The sequence below is a fragment of the Muntiacus reevesi genome, chromosome 2 (genome assembly GCF_963930625.1).
Source record: "Muntiacus reevesi chromosome 2, mMunRee1.1, whole genome shotgun sequence".
NCBI lineage: Eukaryota > Metazoa > Chordata > Mammalia > Artiodactyla > Cervidae > Muntiacus > Muntiacus reevesi.
In genome coordinates this window covers 207,938,105-207,957,188 of record NC_089250.1, presented here as the reverse complement: position 1 = coordinate 207,957,188, position 19,084 = coordinate 207,938,105, and the positions used below count along the sequence as shown (strand labels likewise).

The following is a 19,084-nucleotide window of genomic DNA, read 5'->3' as shown; positions in this document are numbered from 1 at the left end:
GCCCATGCTTTAGAGCCCAAGAGCTGCGACTACTGCAGCCTGTGTGCCTAGAGCCTGTGACCCGCCGCAGTGAGAAGCCCGTGCCCCACGACAAAGGGGAGCCCCTGCTCGCCCCAACTAGAGACAGCCTGAGTGCAGCAACAAAGCCCTAGCACAGCCAACAAACTAATAAAAATTTTTAAAAACTAAAATGTGTAGTTTTATTAAAAAAAAAAAAAGATCAGAGATGAGTTGGTGATGAGGTTGGGAAAGGAGAGAATGTAGGCTATTCCAGAAACAGACTCTCAGAGGGGCAGACATGCAGACAAAAACCTGGTTTCCCTTGGCGGGTAAACATAAGTTTCTAGATGCATCTTTAGGGCTTCCCCAATGGCTCAGGCAGTAAAGAATCTGCCTACAATGCAGGAGTCTACATACAATGAAGATAACTACACACACCAAACAGCGCCCCCACATGCCCCACCCCCAACACACATCCAAGGATCTAATAAACCTAGCCAAGTGGGTGCTTCTGGTTGGGGGCTGGAGTAGAGGAGGGGATAGGTGAACTGAGGGCTATGAGCTGAATGCTAACTTTCTGCACCAAATCTCCAAAGAGGGGAATTCCCAAAAGAGGGGAAAATCCCTCTGGGGAAGTATTATCTGCAGGGACTGTCCCCTGTCACCTGATCTTTCACCCAATGTGGCTGAGTTCATTCCATCCTTCTGATGTAGTGATTCATTAGATTTCAACAGTCAAAGTGTAATTAACTTCTATTGAATTGAAGGCGCCTCCCAGGTCACGGTGTCTGCCTGCGGGACAGTTCTGCTTGGCCTCCAGCGCTCAATGACAAGGCCCAGCTTCTGCCTCGGCCATTAAGAGCCCCAGTCAGAGTTGTCAGATCAGTCTTCAGGCTGTAGGGAATGTATGCCTGGAATCAGGGTCCTTGACCTCCAGAAGGACAGGCCGCAGGGGAGGAAGGCAGTGTGAAGACAGCACGTGAAAGGGGATCGCACAGAGCGGCGGTATTAGGGGGCAGTGAGCAGGACTCATCTTGGGGAGTGAAGGTGACAAGTGCAGTGAACAGCCAGCCTCATCGCCAGCTGCTTGCCTGTCCCGAGCAGACAGACAATTACTGAGGGACAGTACTTGGCAGCAGTTTTATTTCCCTACTCATCTTCCAAAGCTGAGAGAGGCCACTTGGTAAAATCTGCCTTCGGACCAATGCTGACTTCAGTCCCAGTTCAGGAAGCAGCCTGGGGGAAGGCGAGGGACCGTTTCTAGCTCAAGGGCGGCGGGTCATCTGACATGAATCTAACACAGGGAGGTCCTGGGAGATGGATGTGTCAGGGAGGCTGGGGCCAGACTAGGCAGGATCCTGGGTTTTTTTCTAACAGTGAAGCGCCAAGCTCCTGGACTCTCTTTAAGAGAAGGTCAGGGACTTTCCTGAAGGTCCAGTGGTTAAGACGCCACTCCCACTGCGGGGGGCACAGGGGACTAAGATCCCATATGCAAAAAATAAAAAAAAAAAAAACAAGAAAGAGGCTATGGAGAGGAGACCTAAAGAAGTCAGATGCATCATAGGAATAGATCTGACCAACTGGAGGAAGGACTGGACGATGAACGAGTGCATGGCTGACAGGCGGATGTGCCAGTGACTGAAAGGAGACGCAGAACGGGGAGCAGAAAAGATGGTCCTTTTGACTTTCAATATGTGCCCTGTGAGGTGGTGGCTAGATGCTTCCAGGGGCAGACTGGCAGGTGTGGAAATGATGTCTTTTGTAAAGTCTTTAAACTACAGGCATCTTTAGAGCCCCAGGAGGGAGTAGCTCACCAGGAGAGGGACATCAAAGTCTGGAAGAGGATTCAGAACAGGTCTTTGGGGAGAGTGCTCACACCAAGGAAGCACAAAGAGCTGGTGGATGGGAACCCAGACAGAGGGGTCTTCAGCGTCTGTGATACAGTGAGAGGTGCGAGGGCGGGAGCAACAGGCAGAAATCGGCCTTGGACTTGACGACATGGAACACCCATTTGGTTTCAAGTTATTTATCACCGTCTCAGATTTGAATCATAAAAATGGATTTCTTATGATTGCCACTGTCTAATACCTTCTGGCTGCCAGAGACCAGCCTAGGCATGCTGCACGTGTTATGTTGCACTTTTAATTTTTTTAGCATTTTGGCACATTTTATTTTATCCTCACAACAGTCCTTACTAAGAAGTCAGGTGTTCTTACTGGAATCAAAGGGCCCGAGGTTACACGATAGTCAGTGGTGGAGGCAGGATTTGAACTCAGCTCTTGCTGGCACCAAAACTCTGCTGTTTCCCCTTTCTGCCTGCCTCTCTCCTCTCCTTTTCTAAACCTGTCATCTCTGACACACAGTTACCCAGAACACTGAGTACAAAGGGGTATACAAAAGGGATTTTGTCATGAAATACAAGAGAAGATGCTGCTTCTCAATACCAGACAGCAACGATGGACTTTGGTTTTGGAGGGTAGGTTTTGCAGCCCTGCCTACTGGCTTGTGGTCTTGCTTACACGTGATGGCTGGAGGGGAGGGTGCCTTCATTAATGTGTGTTGGGATAGAGATGCAGCTGGTATGTCCCAGAGGACTTCCCAGGTGGTGCTAGTGGTTAAGAACCCATCTGTTAATGCAGGAGACACAAGAAACAAGGGTTCGATCCCTGGGTCAGGAAGATGCCCTGGAGGAGGGCGCATGGCAACCCACTCCAGAATTCTTGCCTGGAGAATCCCATGGACAGAAGAGCCTGGCGAGCTGCAGCCCATAGGATCTCAGAGAGTAGGGCATGACTGAAGTGACTGAGCATGCACACACATCCCAGACTGGAACATCACAAAATCCCCAAAGGGAGAGAGAAAACCCACAGGAAGCTCACAGTGCACACCTCCCAAGGGGCAGCAGATGCGAGGCTGAGAAGCCAGCAGCCCTTTTCATCTCCTCTGCCGAGACTGGATGGGCCCTGGAAACTTGGGGAATGCTTACACTGACACGACTGGAATAGGGACTAAAGAATGTCTACATGTTTTGTGCTTTACAAGGATTAACAGTTTTAAAAAATCTTTATTGACTTGTTACAATATTGCCTCTGTTTTATGTTCTGAATTTTGGCCCCAAGGCATGTGGGATCTTATCTCTCCAACCAGGGACTGAACCCACACTCCATGCATTGGAAGATGAAGTCCCAAACAATGGATTACCAGGGAAGTCCCTACATGGATTAACATGTAATATAACTCACTTATTGTAACATAATTCACATAGCCAACTGAAAGTATACTATCCAGTGGTTTTTAGTACATTCAGATGGTTGTACAATCTACTATCTACAAACTACTATCTAGTTCCAGAAGATTTTCATCACTCCTCAAAGGAACCCGTGACCCATTAGTATTGATATTCACTCTCCTTCCCTTCCTTCCTCACCCATACCTCTAGCAACCCCTAATCTGCTTTCTGTCTGTATGGACGTGCCCATTCTATATATCTCATATAAAAAGGATCATTCAGGCCACCATCACAAAATCCACAAACAATAAATGCTGGAGAGGGTGTGAATAAAAGGGAACCCTCTTGCACTGTTGGTGGGAATGTAAATTAATATAGCCACTGTGGAGAAAAGTACGGAGGTTCCTTAAAAAAATTAAAAGCAGAACTACCATTTGACCCAGCAATTCCACTCCTGCGCATATACCCAGAGAAAATCATAATTGAAACAAAAATACATGCACCTCAATGCTCATTGTAGTACGATTTACAATAGCTAGGACATGGAAGCAACCTAAATGTCCTCAACAGAAGAATGGATAAAGAAGACATGTTATTTATATACACACATACACACACAATGGACTATTACTCAGCCACAAAAAGGAATGAAATTGTGTCATCTACAGAGACATGTGTGGACCAAGAAACTGTCATATAGAGTGAAGTAGGTCAGAAAGAGAAAAATATATATTAATGTATATATGTGGAAACTAGAAAAATGAGGCTCTTCATTTTGAGTAGTTTCTTATCTGAGCCTCTCTCTCCTCATCCTTTTCTTTATTCAGTAAGAATCAGTGAAGTTGAGCTTCTACTTCACCAAAACTGACTTCGAACCTACCACTCAATTGTCTGTATTAACAGAGCTAAGTCCAGTCTCTGCACAGGCATGCCGCAGGACATCAGCCTGGTGGAGGTCTGGGCAAACTGCCCACCAGATCCTAAGCCACACATGTATTAGACACTTCTTTCCCAGGCTTCTCATTCAGAATGTTTTGCTTTAATATTTTGTTAGATGATTTTACAGACAGACTTTCCCACTATCCTGATTTACCCTTTCCCACCCATAAACAAATCTTTTATCAAAGAAGGAAGAAAGAGATTATTCAAAATGTGGTCCTTTGTGACTAACTTCTTTCACTTAGCATGTTTCTAAGATTCATCCATGATGTCATGTGAATCAGCAGTCTGTTCTGTTACAGCTGAATAACATTCCATTGTTTGGATATAGTAGATTTTGTTCATCCTTTCATCAGATTTTGGACTTTTGAGTTGTTTCCACTTTTTGGCTGTTACATGAATAGCTGTGCTATGAATATTTGTATACAAGTTTTTGTGTGAACATCTGTTTTCTGTTCTGGCAGATAAACCAAGGAGTGAGATTCTGGGTAAGACTGTAATTTCATGGTTAACTCTTTGAAGAACTGCTATACTGTTTTCCAGAACAGCTGTACCATTTGATGTTTCTTCTAGCTACGTGTGATGGTTCCAATTTCTCCATATCTTTGTCACCACTTGTTACTGTCTGTCTGTCTTATTAGAATCATTGCAATGGGTGTGAAGTGGTATCTCATTCGTGATTTTTTTTTTTTTTTACATAAAGTATAATTTCCATTTTATTGTCTTTTCAGAGAAACCAGTATTTCTTCAGTCTTTAAGGACTTGAATCCTTACATGGGCTTTGGTGGAGGACGTGGGGCAGCACCCGCAGGTCTAAATCGGGGTGGAGGTGTTCGGTCCTTCCGGGCTTCCCGAGAGCGATTCCTGACTACCTTGCTGTGAATGGCACAACTCACGCAGTAATGCAGTTTCACGTACAGCTTGGGAAGCACATAGGCGTCGAAAACACTCGCTTCAGAAATGTCCCTGACGGCTGCGGCCTCTACGATGTTCCGAATGATGAACTTCTTAATGGCCTTATCCTTGGGCACGCATCGGGCACAGTTGGTGCAGCGAATAGGCTGCACGTGGCCGCGGCCCTTTTTGGCACGACCGTTGTTCCTTCTTTTCTTGGTCATCTTGGAAGCGCGGAGGCGAGAGAGGATCCGGTGACGGAACTGACTCTCTTATATAGAGTGAGATCCCTCCACTCACGCCCCGTAGATGTCTCCAGGCCGCACGCCAAAACAGGAATCCACTTTACTCAAGTTTTCTTTATTATTCAGTGTTCCCGCTTAAATCTATGGTAGGAAGGTGCTCTTCGAGTTTATTTTCCATTGCGCAAGGTGACTATGGAACTATTTTTTCTCATTCGTGTTTTGATCTGATTTCTCTAATGACTAATAATGCTGAGCATCTTTGTGTTTATTAGCCATTGTATACACTTCTTGGAGAAATGTCTATTCAGATAATCTGCCTATTTTTAAATCGGGTATCTTTTTGTTGCTCAGTGTTGAGTTCTTTATCAATACTGGATGCAAGTCCTTTATCAGATATCTGATCTGCAATTATTGGAATTGCAAATTGCAAATTATGGAACTGTCTCCTATTCCATGGGTTATCTTTACACTTTCTTGATGGTATCTTTTGAAGCACAAATATTTTTAATTTTCATGAAGTCCAATTTATCTTTTTCTTCATCACTATGCTTTTGGTATCGTATCTAAGAAGGCTCTGCCTAACTCAAGTTAATGAACATTTACTTTTATATGCTTCTAAGACTTTTATAGTTTTACTCTTAAATTTAGATCATTCATCCATTTTGAGTTAATATTTGTGTATGGTTTGTCCAGTTTCCTTCTTTTGCTTGTAGATATCCGCTTGTCCTAGCACCATGTGTTTACATGAGCACTTTCAACCCTCACATCCACCTCATGATAGTGGCGTATCATCCCTACTGTACAGAAGGGTAACTGAGGTGCAGAGTGGTTAAATAACTAGCCCAAAATTTCCCTGGTGGTTCAGATGGTAAAGAATCTGCTTGCAATGTGGGAGACCTGGGTTTGATCCCTGGGTCGGGAAGATCCCCTGGAGAAGTAAATGGCAACCCACCCCAGTATTCCTGCCTGGAGAATTCCATGGACAGTACAAATCCGTGGGATCACAGAGTCGGACACGACTGAGTGACTAACACTTCCACTATTTCAAGGTAATCTAGTCAGTGGCAGAGACCGCATTAGAGTCAGAGGGTTTGGGTCCAAGCCCAGGTTATCTGGTCTCCTTTCAATGTAGGGGTATGGACCTCCCTGGGGGCACAGTGGTAAGAATCTGCCTGTCAATGCAGGGGACATGGGTTCAATTGCTGGCCCAGGAAGACTCCATGTGCAGCTAAAAAGCCCATGGGCCACAGCTACTGAGCTCGCACGCTGCAACCACTGAAGCCAGGCATGCACAGTCTGCTCTGTAACAGGAAAAGGCGCTGCGATGAGAAGTTCGCACGCCGCAACTAGAGAGTGGCCCCTGCTCACTGCAGCTACAGCAAAGCCTGCTCAGCAATGAAGACCCAGCACAGCCAAAAATAAGTATGTATTTTTTTAAATAAAATAAGCATGGGCACCTGTAGGCAGGAGTAAGAAGATCCTGTCAACCGAGGACTGCAGGAGAGACGGCTCTAGCTCCATTCAGGAGACCTGGAATGCCGGGGCAGCTAGGCTCCCTGTGCAACAGAGGTGAGAACCGGCTGCAACCTGACCACTGGGGCTTTTGGTAGGGGACGTGGACCTACCAGAAACATCTGCCAGCTCTGCCTGTGGGCCACTCTGTGGCCCAAGGCTGGGAGGATGACATATCTGTAGCCTGGATTGGGGTTGCAGAGGAGGCCCCGGGGCACACACAGCAGCCCCGCAAAGCTGGTGACTTGAGAAAGGAGATGTCCCTGTGTGACAAGGTACCTGGGCCTTGAGAGGACCCACCAGGAGCAACGTCCATTTAGAGCCATGGCAGGCCAAAGAAATGCACCTGAGAGTCTGCGGACAAAGAGCTGGGCTGCGGCCCCGCCAGGGTGCTCCAGGGCTGCTGCCGGAGACAGGAGAAAAGCAAGTTGTCCAGATCACCCTCGTGTGTGCCTCCCTCCTTCCTGGCATCAATAACCATCTGAGAAGCCGCTGCTGGCCCATGGACTGGATGCTGCCAGAAGGCCCCTCTCCCCAGGACCAGGCCCCTGGTGTGGCTTTGGGCCCCCAGGGAGCTGGAGGCCAGCTTTAGGGTCACGTTCAACCTTGTCACGACAGTTGGCCCTTCTTCATCCTTGATGCTCCCTTAGATACCAGGCGGGTCCTTCCAGCTGGAATCTTCCACACACATAGACAGGGGGTCCTGGGAGCCTCATCCCTCCTGGTGGGGGTTCCAGGCAGTGGCCCCCCTAGAATGCTTGGCCCTGGCACCTACTCCTCCATTTACTAGCTTTGTGACTCCTTTTGGCCTCAGTTGCTTTCCTCATCTGTAAAATGGGGAGAATAACAGCATACCCCGGATAGGACTGCGGTCTGGATTCATGTGCAGTCAGGAATGCACATGAAGCACTGGATACAGTGCCGACTCGGGGAAGGCGCTGAATGTACGTTAGCTGTTCTTCCTGCTGCTATAACATACAATACTAGACATATAACGTACAATACTAGACACCAGGCATGAAGGGCGCTGAATACCGCCAGCTCAGCATTCCTGCTGCCAACCTCGGATCTCTCCACCCACCTGTGTCCCTGGACCGCCCAGCAGTCTACCCTCCTGCAGCGAACTGCTTTGCCATTTGTCAAGTTCATCCATAATATTCTTTCACAGACAAGCTTCTGGATCCCCTGGTTTCATACACAAGGCACCAAACTACAGCTGCCTGGGAAATGCCACAGGCCTGGGCCGAAGCAGGATGGCTGGGGAGGTGGGTGTCAGAGCCCAGATCAGGGAGTGGTTCCCTCCTGTGGGCCCCCGTCTGCAGCTTTGACAGGACAGAGTTTAGATGAAGATGCACCATCCAGTACTCAAGACTGCATGAAGCAGCCTGTGGGTCCCTGGAGGTCTCCAAAATCCCACTGTCCAACCCAAATCAGGCCGACCGGACGACCCCCTGTAGGGCAGCACTGGGGTCTTCCCTCTTCATTCCTCCACAGAGGTATTCCAATGAGAATCAGTGCTTTCAAATTTCCACCTGTCTGTGGTTGAGTTTTACTAAACACACCTGTTTGGGCTTGATTTTTTTTTTTTTAGTTTTTTTATACTGTCAGAGTAAAGAGTCTGCACCATTGTTTTTTAAAAATGGGTCAAGGTCTTCCCTGGTGGCACAGTGGATAAGAATCCACTGCCAGTGCAGGGGACACAGGTTCGATCCCTGGTCTGGGAAGATCCCACATGCTGCAACTAAACCCCAGGGCCACACTCTAGAGGCTGTGCTCTAGAGCCCACAAGCCATAACTACTGAGCCCGTGTGCAGTAACTACTGAAGCCCACCCACCCTGGAGCCTGTGTTCTGCAATAAGAGAAGCTCCTACAAAGAGAAGCCTCTGCACCGCCATGAAGAGCAGCCCCCGTTCACCGCAACTAGAGAAAGCCCCCAACAAAGCAACGAAGACCCAGTGCAGCCAAAAATAAAGAAACTTTTTAAAAGCCTTTAAAAAATGGGTCAAGATAATCACTGAGAAACCACCGTGCCATCCGCGTCATCCCCACAAGTTCTTCCCTATGGTGACGACTGCCCGTCACCCTCTCCATCTCTCTCCCTCAGTCCTCTCAGGAGCTCAGGTAGATTGAGGAGCAGGACAGACATGAAGATGGCCCAGTGGGAGGCAGGACTGAGCTTCCTCATTGGAGCACTCTGGGTGCAAATCAGGGTTGGCCATCACTCGCTGTGACTCTGGGCAGTTCCCCCAGCTCCCTGCACCTGTTTCCCTCCATCTGCGTGATGAGTGTCGTCATTCTGTATTCCTGCAGAAACCTCAAAGGCCAGAACTACGGGGCTGGCACAGGGTCTGATACGTAGCTGCCAGGTAATGGGACACTGTTGTTTTTAATTATTATCATTATTATTATTTTAAAAACTAACACAGTGGAAAATCTTCCTCAAAAAGTTAAAGATAGAATTACCACTTGATTCAGCGACTGCTCTCTTGGGAATGTAGCCCAAGGAAGTGAAACATGTTCACACAAGGTCTCATACACAAATGTGCACAACAGCACTGTTAGCAACAAAGAGTGGAAACAGCTTTTTAACGCTGATTGGATAAATAAACGGAGAAGGCAATGGCAATCCACTCCAGTACTCTTGCCTGGAAAATCCCATGGACGGAGGAGCCTGGTGGGCTGCAGTCCATGGGGTCGCTAAGAGTTGGACACGACTGAGCGACCTCCCTTTCTCTTTTCACTTTCATGCATTGGAGAAGGAAATGGCAACCCACTCCAGTGTTCTTGCCTGGAAAATCCCAGGGACGGGGAGCCTGGTGGACTATCGTCTATGGGGTCACATAGAGTTGGACACAACTGAAGCGACTTAGCAGCAGCAGCATCATACCCTTACAATGGAATATTGTTTGGCCATAAAAAGGGTGAAGTACTGACACACACCACAACATGGATGAAAACATGATACTAATAAAAGAAGCTGAGGGAGTTTCCTGGTGGTCCAGTGGTTAGCCTTCTGAGCTCTCACTGCTGAGGGTGTGAGTTCGATCCCTGGCCAGGGCTGGTGGGGAGGGGGGAGGTGGAATTGGAGCGGTTAATGGGTACAGGGCCTCCGTTTGCAGTGATGGGAATGTTCTGGAACCAGGTGATGGCTGTGATGGCCACACAGCGTTGAGTGTACTAAGCATCACTCATGACAGGATTTACATTCCAGGTATTTTACCATAACTAAAAACAGAAAAAGAAACGAGGAGGGGACACTGTCATCCCTCCTTCTCACAGCCGTCTGCTCTCTGCTGTCCCTGGACTCACCCCAGGGCTGCGCATGAGGGCAGGGGCTGAACCTTGAGGAAAAGCTGAGTCAGGGGCATGGTCTTTTCCAAGCGTGGTTCTCCCAGGGAGCTGCCCCTCTGTTCTGTCCCCGTTGCCCCCCAGCCTCCTCCTCTGGGCGGAAGGAGAGATACACGAGACACCTCCTCTGTCTGTCCCTGCCAGCCCCCCAGCCTCTTGTTCTCACACATGAGAGCACTTTCTTGAGAAAATACTTGCAAATGTTGTAACCGATAAGGGGTTAATATTCAAAATATCAATATATAAAACAGTTCATACAATTCAACATAAAAAAGAAACTTGATGAAAAAATGGCCGGAAGACCCAAGTAGACATTTTCCCAAAGACATACAGATGGTCGGTCAACAGGCACATGAAAAGATTCTCAACATCGCTAAGCCGAGAAATGCAAATCAAAAGCACAATGAGATAACACCTCACACCTGTTTGTTATCAAAAAGGCACAAGAAACAAATGTCAGCAATGACCGTGAAGCCAAGGGAGCCCTTACACATCATTGGTGGGAATGTAAATTGGTGCAGCCACTGAGGCAAAACAGTATGAAGGTTCCTTAACAGACTAAAAATAGAACTACCATTTGACCCAGCAATTCCACTCCTGGGTATATACACAAATGAAAACACTAATTCAGAAAGATACACCCGCCCCGAAGTTCATAGTTATTATTTACAATAGTCAATACACAGAAACAACCTAAGTGTCCATCAACAGATAAAGATGTGGTAGATATACACAGTGGAATATTTCTTGGCCATAAAAAAAGAATGAAATTTTGCCTTTTGTAGCGATATGGATGGATTTAGAGGGCATTACTTCTTCATGAAATAAGTTAGACAGAGAAAGACAAAAAGTGTATGATAAATCCCTTACATGTGGAAACTAAAATATATGTCAGACTAGTGAATAAAATGAAAAAGAAACAGACTCACAGATAAAGAGAGTAAACTAGTGGTTACCAGAGGGGAGAGGGGCAAGATGGGGTAAGAGGTAAAAACCACCATGTATAAAATTAATAAGCTACACAGATATATTGTACAACACAGGGAATATAGCTAATATTTTATAACTATAAAAGGAGTAAAAACCTTTCACTTTTGTGAATTACTGCGTGGTATCCCTGAAACTTATACTGTCAATCAACAATTTTGTTGTTGTTCAGTCACTCAGTTGAGTCCGGCCCTTTGCCGACACCAGGGACTGTAGCCCACCAGGCTCCTCTGTCCATGGGATTTCCCAGGCAAGAGTACTGGAGTGGGTGGCCATTCCCTTTTCCAGGGGATCTTCCCAACCCAGGGATCGAACCCACAACTCCTGCACTGGCAGGCACCAGGGAAGCCCCCAAACACCTCAGTTTACAAGCAGGGGAAGAAAAGCACACTTTTTAAAAAATTTGGAGGCCTTACCTCTGAGACTCCATGAGCTCGGACAGAGAGGAGGCAGTGAGCTGGAACTTCACATGAAGCTGCGAAGGCCGGTCCTTAGGGGGCTGGAGACGCAGACACGGAACAAGAGGCGGCTAGTGGTGGCCACCGGAGGGTCCGCTGATTCCTGGATACTGCTCAAATCGGCTTTTTCACCCAACAGGAGGATAAACGGGGTCCTGGGCTCTTGATGCCGTTCCAGATTTGGGGAAGTAGCTCCGTCCTTCTGACCGTGACCACCTCCCTCCCCACACGAAGCCTTCTGAAGGGAAGTGTGAGGAGCCTGAAAGGGGACAAGCTTGGGAGAAGTGTCCTGGTCCACAGGGGCACCTCGGTTCAGGAGACACGCAGCCCTTCCTGAGGCTCCTGCCTAGGTTATCTCCGGAGCCGGGGCCAGCAGGGGCTTGTTTCTCGTCGTTTAAGTCACACCAGGAGCCCTGACTTCACAAGAATTATTCGAACTTTCTGTCCAGTAACGTGGGCTAGAGCGATGGGTACCACCCCAGCCAGGACGGATGCCGGGCAGCGCAGCCGCCTGGTCTCCACGCCGGGGCCCCCGAGGCCCCGCCCACCAGTGGAACCCTGCGTAATCACGGCGTAACTGTTGCTACGAAGGACTTGCAGATCCTCCAAGCCGCGCAGAACCTTAGCAGCAAGATGTTTGCCTGCGTTGATCTCTTGAAACTTGAAGTCAGTTGCATCTAGTTAGAGCTGAACTGGTTAAGACTGGCCAGGACATCCGACCCTCCAACTGGGCATGCCTGAATGTCAGCTCAGGGACCTTTTCACCTCAGAACAACAAAAGCTCTGTCCTCAGATCGTGCTAAGCCTCAATTTTGAACGTGCAGACACCTGGAGCTTGGTTACACCTGTGCAGAACGAGGATGACCACACCTTTTCCCAATCACCTTTCCCCATGCTCCCCACACTTTAGACCACCCTGCTTCTTTATCATTTATCCTTGAGCTTCTTGCCTTTGGGGAGGCACATCTGAGATTTGTTTTTCTCATCTTCTCCCTTGGCTACCTTGTGAATAAATCCTCTCTTAGTTGCAGATGTGGGTGTGTCAGCATTTTGACTTGGGCAAAAGGAGCCTGGTTCTGGACTGCTGCCCTCTCACCTCCCTGCCTTCCTCTGACCCTGGCTCCGCTCACATCAGCCCAGAAAACCTCTGTGGGTCCACTCATGGCCCCCTGGTCTGTCCTTATCTCTTCTTTCCACTTGTCATTTCTAAACCTTTCCTCAAAGCTTCCTGCTTCAACAGATACATTTTAACTTTATCTTATTTTTAAGAGTGGTCTCCTCTAGACTTTCTTTTGCTTATGATCTTCCTCCTGCTCCTGTGTGTTGCTGAAATAAAATTCATATTTTAATGACAAGACAAGAACAATTTAAACATAACATTTTTCTCTGCCTGTTTGGGCCTCCTCCCTTCCCTTTAATGTGTGCTGTGCCTCTCTATTTGCCAGACCTCCTTTGAAGATAACATTCCCATTTAATCTCACAAAGGGTCACAACTCCTTGGGAGATAACCCTCCTTCTCAATTTCCGAAGGAGCCACAATGACCCACTACTTGCCCTATCCCTGTAGATCTGGATGGTGTAAGCCATCAATAATATAGCATTAAATGGGAACTGCCCTGGTGGTCCAGTGGTTAAGAATTTGCCTGCCAATGCAGAGGACATGGGTTATGATCCCTGATCCAGTAAGATCCACATGTCCATGTGCCATGACTACTGAGCCCATGCTCTACAACCTATGTGCCTCAATGAAGGCTCAGTGCAGCCAAAAATAAACAAGTGCTAATAATAAAAAATAAAAATACTTATAAATATATATATAACTGAATATACAGTCCTCTATCTCAAAAACTAGAGCTCTCTTCAAGAAAATTAGAGATACCAAGGGAACGTTTCATGCAAAGATGGGCACAATAAAGGACAGAAATGGTATGGACCTAACAGAAGCAGAAGATACTAAGAAAACGTGGCAAGAATACACAGAAGAGCCATACAAAAAAGGTCTTCATGCCCCAGATAATCACAATGGTGTGATCACTCACCAAGAGCCAGACATCCTGGAGTGTGAAGTCAAGTGGGCCTTAGGAAGCATCACTACACACAAAGCTAGTGGAGGTGATGGAATTCCAGTTGAGCGATTTCAAATCCTAAAGGGTGATGCTGTGAAAGTGCTGCACTCAATATGCCAGCAAATCTGGAAAACTCAGCAGTGGCCACAGGACTGGAAAAGGTCAGTTTTCATTCCAATCCCAAAGAAAGACAATGCCAAATAATGTTAAAACTACCGCACAATTGCACTCATCTCAGACACTAGAAAAGTAATGCTCAAAATTCTCCCAGTCGGACTTCAACAGTACATGAACCATGAACTTCCAGATGTTCAAGCTGGATTTAGAAAAGGCAGAGGAACCAAAGATCAAATTGCCAACATCCATTGAATCATCAAAAAAGCAAGAGAGTTCCAGAAAAACATCTACTTCTGCTTCATTGACTATGATAAAGCCTTTGACTGTGTGGATCACAGCAGACTGTGGAGAATTCTTCAAGAGATGGGAATACCAGACCACCTGACATGCCTCCTGAGAAATCTGTATGCAGGTCTAGAAGCAACAGTTAGAACTGGACATGGAACAACAGACTGGTTCCAAATCGGGAAAGGAGTACATCAAGGCTGTATATTGTCACCCTGCTTATTTGACTTATATGCAGAGTACATCATGAGAAACACTGGACTGGATGAAGCACAAACTGGAATTAAGATTGCTGGGAGAAATATCAATAACCTCATATATGAAGATGACACCACCTTTATGGCAGAAAGTGAAGAACTAAAGAGCCTCTTGATGAAAGTGAAAGATGAGAGTGAAAAGGTAGGCTTGTAACTCAACATTCAGGAAACTAAGATCATGGCATCTGGTCCCAACACTTCATGACAAATAGATGGGGAAACAGTGGAAACAGTGGCTGACTTTATTTTTTGGGGCTCCAAAATCACTGCATATAGTGACTGCAGCCATGAAATTAAAAGATGCTTGCTCCTTGGAAGAAAAGTTATGACCAAATTGGACAGCTTATTAAAAAGCAGAGACATTACTTTGCCTGCCAGCAAAGGTTCATCTCGTCAAAGCTATGGTTTTTCCAGTAGTCATGTATGGATGTGAGAGTTGGACTATAAAGAAAGCTGAGCACCAAAGAATTGATGCTTTTGAACTGTGGTGTTGGAGAAGACTCTTGAGAGTCCCTTGGACGGCAAGGAGATCCAACCAGTCCATCCTAAAGGAAAATAGTCCTGAATAATCATTGGAAGGACTGATGCTGAAGCTGAAACTCCAATACTTTGGCCACCTGATGCAAAGAACTGACTCATTGGAAAAGACCCTGATGCTGGGAAAGATTGAAGGTGGGAGGAGAAGGGGACGACAGAGGATGAGATGGTTGGATGGCATCACTGACTCAATGGACATGACTGTGAGTAAGCTCTGGGAGTTGGTGATGGACAGGGAGGCCTGACGTAACTGTGCTTTGACCTCAAATGGGCAGAACAGTTCTTGGAACTTTTTGAAAGGCTGTTCTTGGGTTATAATCCTCAGTTTGGCTCAAATAAAATTTTCTATTTCTTTCTTATGTTGACTGATTAATGTTTTCACTGACAATATTTAGAAGATGATCAATCATTTGGGACAATCACAACCAGAATAACCAGAGCCTGTGTCCCTGGTTGGCAGAGAAGTTTCATCATCTTTTCATTCATCAAGTACCTGTCATGCATGGTCCCCCCACCAGGCTCTGGGCCACAAGGACCAAGACAAATGAACCTTAACCCCTACCCTCAGGGCTTGTGCTATGCTAACTCACTTCAGTCATATCCAACTCTTTGCGACCCTGTTGTAGCCCTCGAGGTTCCTCTGTCCAGGGGATTATCCAGGCAAGAATACTGGAGTGGATTGCCATGCCCACCTCCTGACCCAGAGATCGAACCCATGTCTCTTACATCTCCTGCACTGGTAGGCAGGGTCTTTACCACAAGTGCCACCTGAGAAGTCCACTTTCAGGGCTTAGAGTCTAGCAAATTTTTAGTGAAATGATAAAGATGAAATCAATGGGTATCTTCTACATGCCCGGCATTGTGCAGAACACTTCATATAAATTAATTTAACCCTCTAACAATCCTCTGACATTGGAATTGTTTTTAGCCCTCATTTTATATATGTTAAAACTGAGGCCCAGGGCATTGCTGTATCTTTGCTGAGTTCACATGGGACATATGTGGCCGTAGTCAGCTCTCTGATCTCAACCATTGTGTTAGACTATCTATCTCCCCAAGGGACATTTCTAGCCCTTTCCAGGGGGCACTGAACCCACTGGGGTATCAGGTCTCAGCTTTGAGCCCTCCCTTCCTCAGACAATACTTGGGGACATCTACCATATTCTTTGAGGAATGCTCTTGGTGTTCACTAATTCATTCCCAAGAGGCTTTCTGACCATCTCCGTGGGATGAAGACACACAGTGGGTTTCTGAGAAGAAATCAAATGACTACTTCCATCTCACACTTTCCAGCTGCCTCAGCATGGTTTTCACGTCATCATGGACTCTTGGAAGACGCACACTGATTTGATAAACTTGGCAAAGGACTCTGACAATCTGGTGGAAGTCCAAAAGACCACATGTTTCCAACCGTTGGGGAAGCTACCAAATCTTCTATATTACGATCGTCTCCTGGGGCTCAGTCTCAGCTGACTCTTTGTGACCCCATGGACTGTAGCCCATCAGGCTCCCCTGTCCATAGAATTTTCCAGGCAAGACAACTGGCGTGGGTTGGCATTTCCTACTCCAACATTTGGATTCCTACATTTGGATCCTGGGATGAGGACAGTGACCCCTGCTCTTGGGAATTCAGCAAGGAAACGTTGTATCTGATGAGGAGAACAACCGCTCTGGGCACTGACCTCTGTTTGACAGGGCCAGTTGGTGTCCCAATAACAGCCCGCCAACAATAGGAAACACTCAGACACTTAGCTGTGAGAATGCACGTGCTCATTGCTGCTGCCTCTGACTCCCACGGATGTGACACATCGAAGTACTTTGCAAACTAGATTGTTCGAGGCTCAGAGAGATTGTGAAAGTCATTATTCACATCACACAATCGCATTTGCTCTCCATTAATCACAGTTTTCACCTTTCAACGCCCCAAGATAGACTCAAGACTTGCGAACACTGGTAGGACGTGAGGAGAAATGAACTAGAAACAGCACGTCATCTCAGGTAGAGTTAGAATGGCTGAGGGGAACATTCCTTGCTGGGTCATCCCGATGCACTCAGAATGCCTGGGTCAAACTTTTTTTCAACTCTAAAGTGGGAGATTAAATGAGATCTAAAATTATGATGATTGTAATTGTTCAGTGAAAAAGCTCCCAGAGTTCTTTCATGATAAGACAATTTTGGGAGATCCTGGATGTATCACTTCGGAAGCTTATATTGAGGGGCAGGGCATAAAATCTCATGCTCTAGGCCACCCCTGAAGAGTAGTGATGGAATCCCATGACACAGTCATTAGTAGAAATGGCACTAGTGGAGCTTTCCCATGACGTTGCACTAGGTTAATTCTCAAAATTTAAGGTGTTGGGGCTTCCCTGGTGATCCCAGTGGCTAAGACTCTGCATTCTCAATGCAGGGGGCTCAGGTTCGATCCATGGTCAAGGAACTAGATCCTACATGCCACCAACTAAGAGTCTGAATGCTGGAGCTAAATATTCTGCATGCTACAAGTAAGACCCAGTGCAAATCAATGAAGAAAAATAAATATTAAAAATAAATGTAAGGTGCCTATCAGTCTCCTGAGGAGGTTGTTAAAATGCAAATTCTGACTCTGGAGCTCTGGGGTGAGGCTTGGGACTCCGCATTTCTAACAGAGTCCCAGGTGATGTTGCTCCTGCTACAAGGATACAGATGAATTCCTTGTGCTAGAAAATGAAGAGCATGTTCACTGTTGTGAAAAGTGCAGTGTGTGTGTGACTGGACAAAGTGTTAAAGAAAGCAATTATTCTGATTGAGATACATTCAGGGAGGAGCCACGGTGAGAGGGAAGCCCAGTAGAAAATGAAGAAGACTTATCAGCCGACGTCTGTCAGTCCAGGCGTGTGCACAGCTGAGCAAACATAATCCCACCTAGGAACTGGGTGTACAGGTGGGCCTACCAGAACCACAGGAGGCAGGGGTGTGTGTGGCTTCACTGGGAAGGGCAGACAACCTGTGGGGGGTGGCATGGCCCCAGGGCCACCCTGGGATCCCCACCCTCCACCATACCCCCCTGTGCCTTTGTGGAAGTCTGTCACTCCCACCCCGCTCCCAAACTGAAACTGTCCTTGGATGTTTTTCCTTCAACATCAAATGATAGAATCATCGATTGTGAGTTTTCTCTCAAACCATTCATCACTTAGGCATTTGTCAGGGGCAGAAAATGAGGCTGGCTGGAGGCTGGACCACTGAAGTTATTGGAAAACTATGCTTGTTGATTCTCTAAAAATGCTGTTTCTGCTTTTGGCTCCATTCAACTCAAATGTTAGGCTTCCCAGGTGGCCCAGTAGTAAAGAACTGGCCTGCCAGTGCAGGAGAGGCGAGTTTGATCCCCGGTCCGGGAAGATCCCCTGCAGAAGGAAATAGAAACCCACTCCAGTGTTCTTGCCTGGGAAATCCCATGGATAGAAGAGCCTGGTGGGCTACAGTCCATGGGGTCACAAAAGAGTTAGACAGGATTCAGCAACTGAAACAACAACAACAACTGAAATGTTGCCAAGTTGGACTCTCTGGGGCAGTCTTGTAGGGCTGAGCTCTTAACATGTAAGGTTCTGTGTTAACTCTGGGGAATTAGTGTCATAACTGAGTTCAATGGTAAGACAATTAGTGTCTACCAAGAACTGGAGAACTGCTCGATATGGAAAAACCCACACATCTAGTGTCAGAAGTACTGTGAGTAGGGAAAATTTTCCTTTACATATGCTCAGAGCTGATGCCCCCTTGCACTACAGCAATAACTCCACCTGAAATCACTAGAGATCATGAATTCTACCAGTTTAGAGACCATGGTTCTACTGCTGCTAAGGTCCAAGTAGCTATTGGACCTTAGAAAAATCACTTTAACTGCTTAGAGACCGACATCTAAAGAAGTTGAACATGGAAGCTCAGGTGTGTGGCTGAAAAAACAAGAATCCTGTGCTCCCTGAAGCACTGGTTCTCGTGCTTTGGTGCCACTGGAGTCACCTGGAGGGCTTGTTGAACCACAACTTGCTGGGTCCCAACCCTAGACTCTGATTAGACAGGCCTGGGCTGGAGCCTGAAAACTGGCATTTCTATCAAGTTCCAGGTGATGCTCAGACTGCTAGTCCTGGAGCCACGTTGAGAACCACAGTGGGGGCCTTGGTCCACAGGCATCCTTAATCTCCACTGAGATCGCCCCAGGCTCACGAAAGGGAGGGA

At 46.9% G+C, this 19,084-nt stretch overlaps 1 pseudogene; it reads right to left on the bottom strand.

Moving 5' to 3' along the window:
• Window positions 1-4,871: 4,871 nt before the first annotated feature.
• On the bottom strand, window positions 4,872-5,322 carry LOC136158560 (small ribosomal subunit protein eS26 pseudogene; annotated as a pseudogene).
• Between the last annotated feature and the right edge of the window lie 13,762 nt (window positions 5,323-19,084).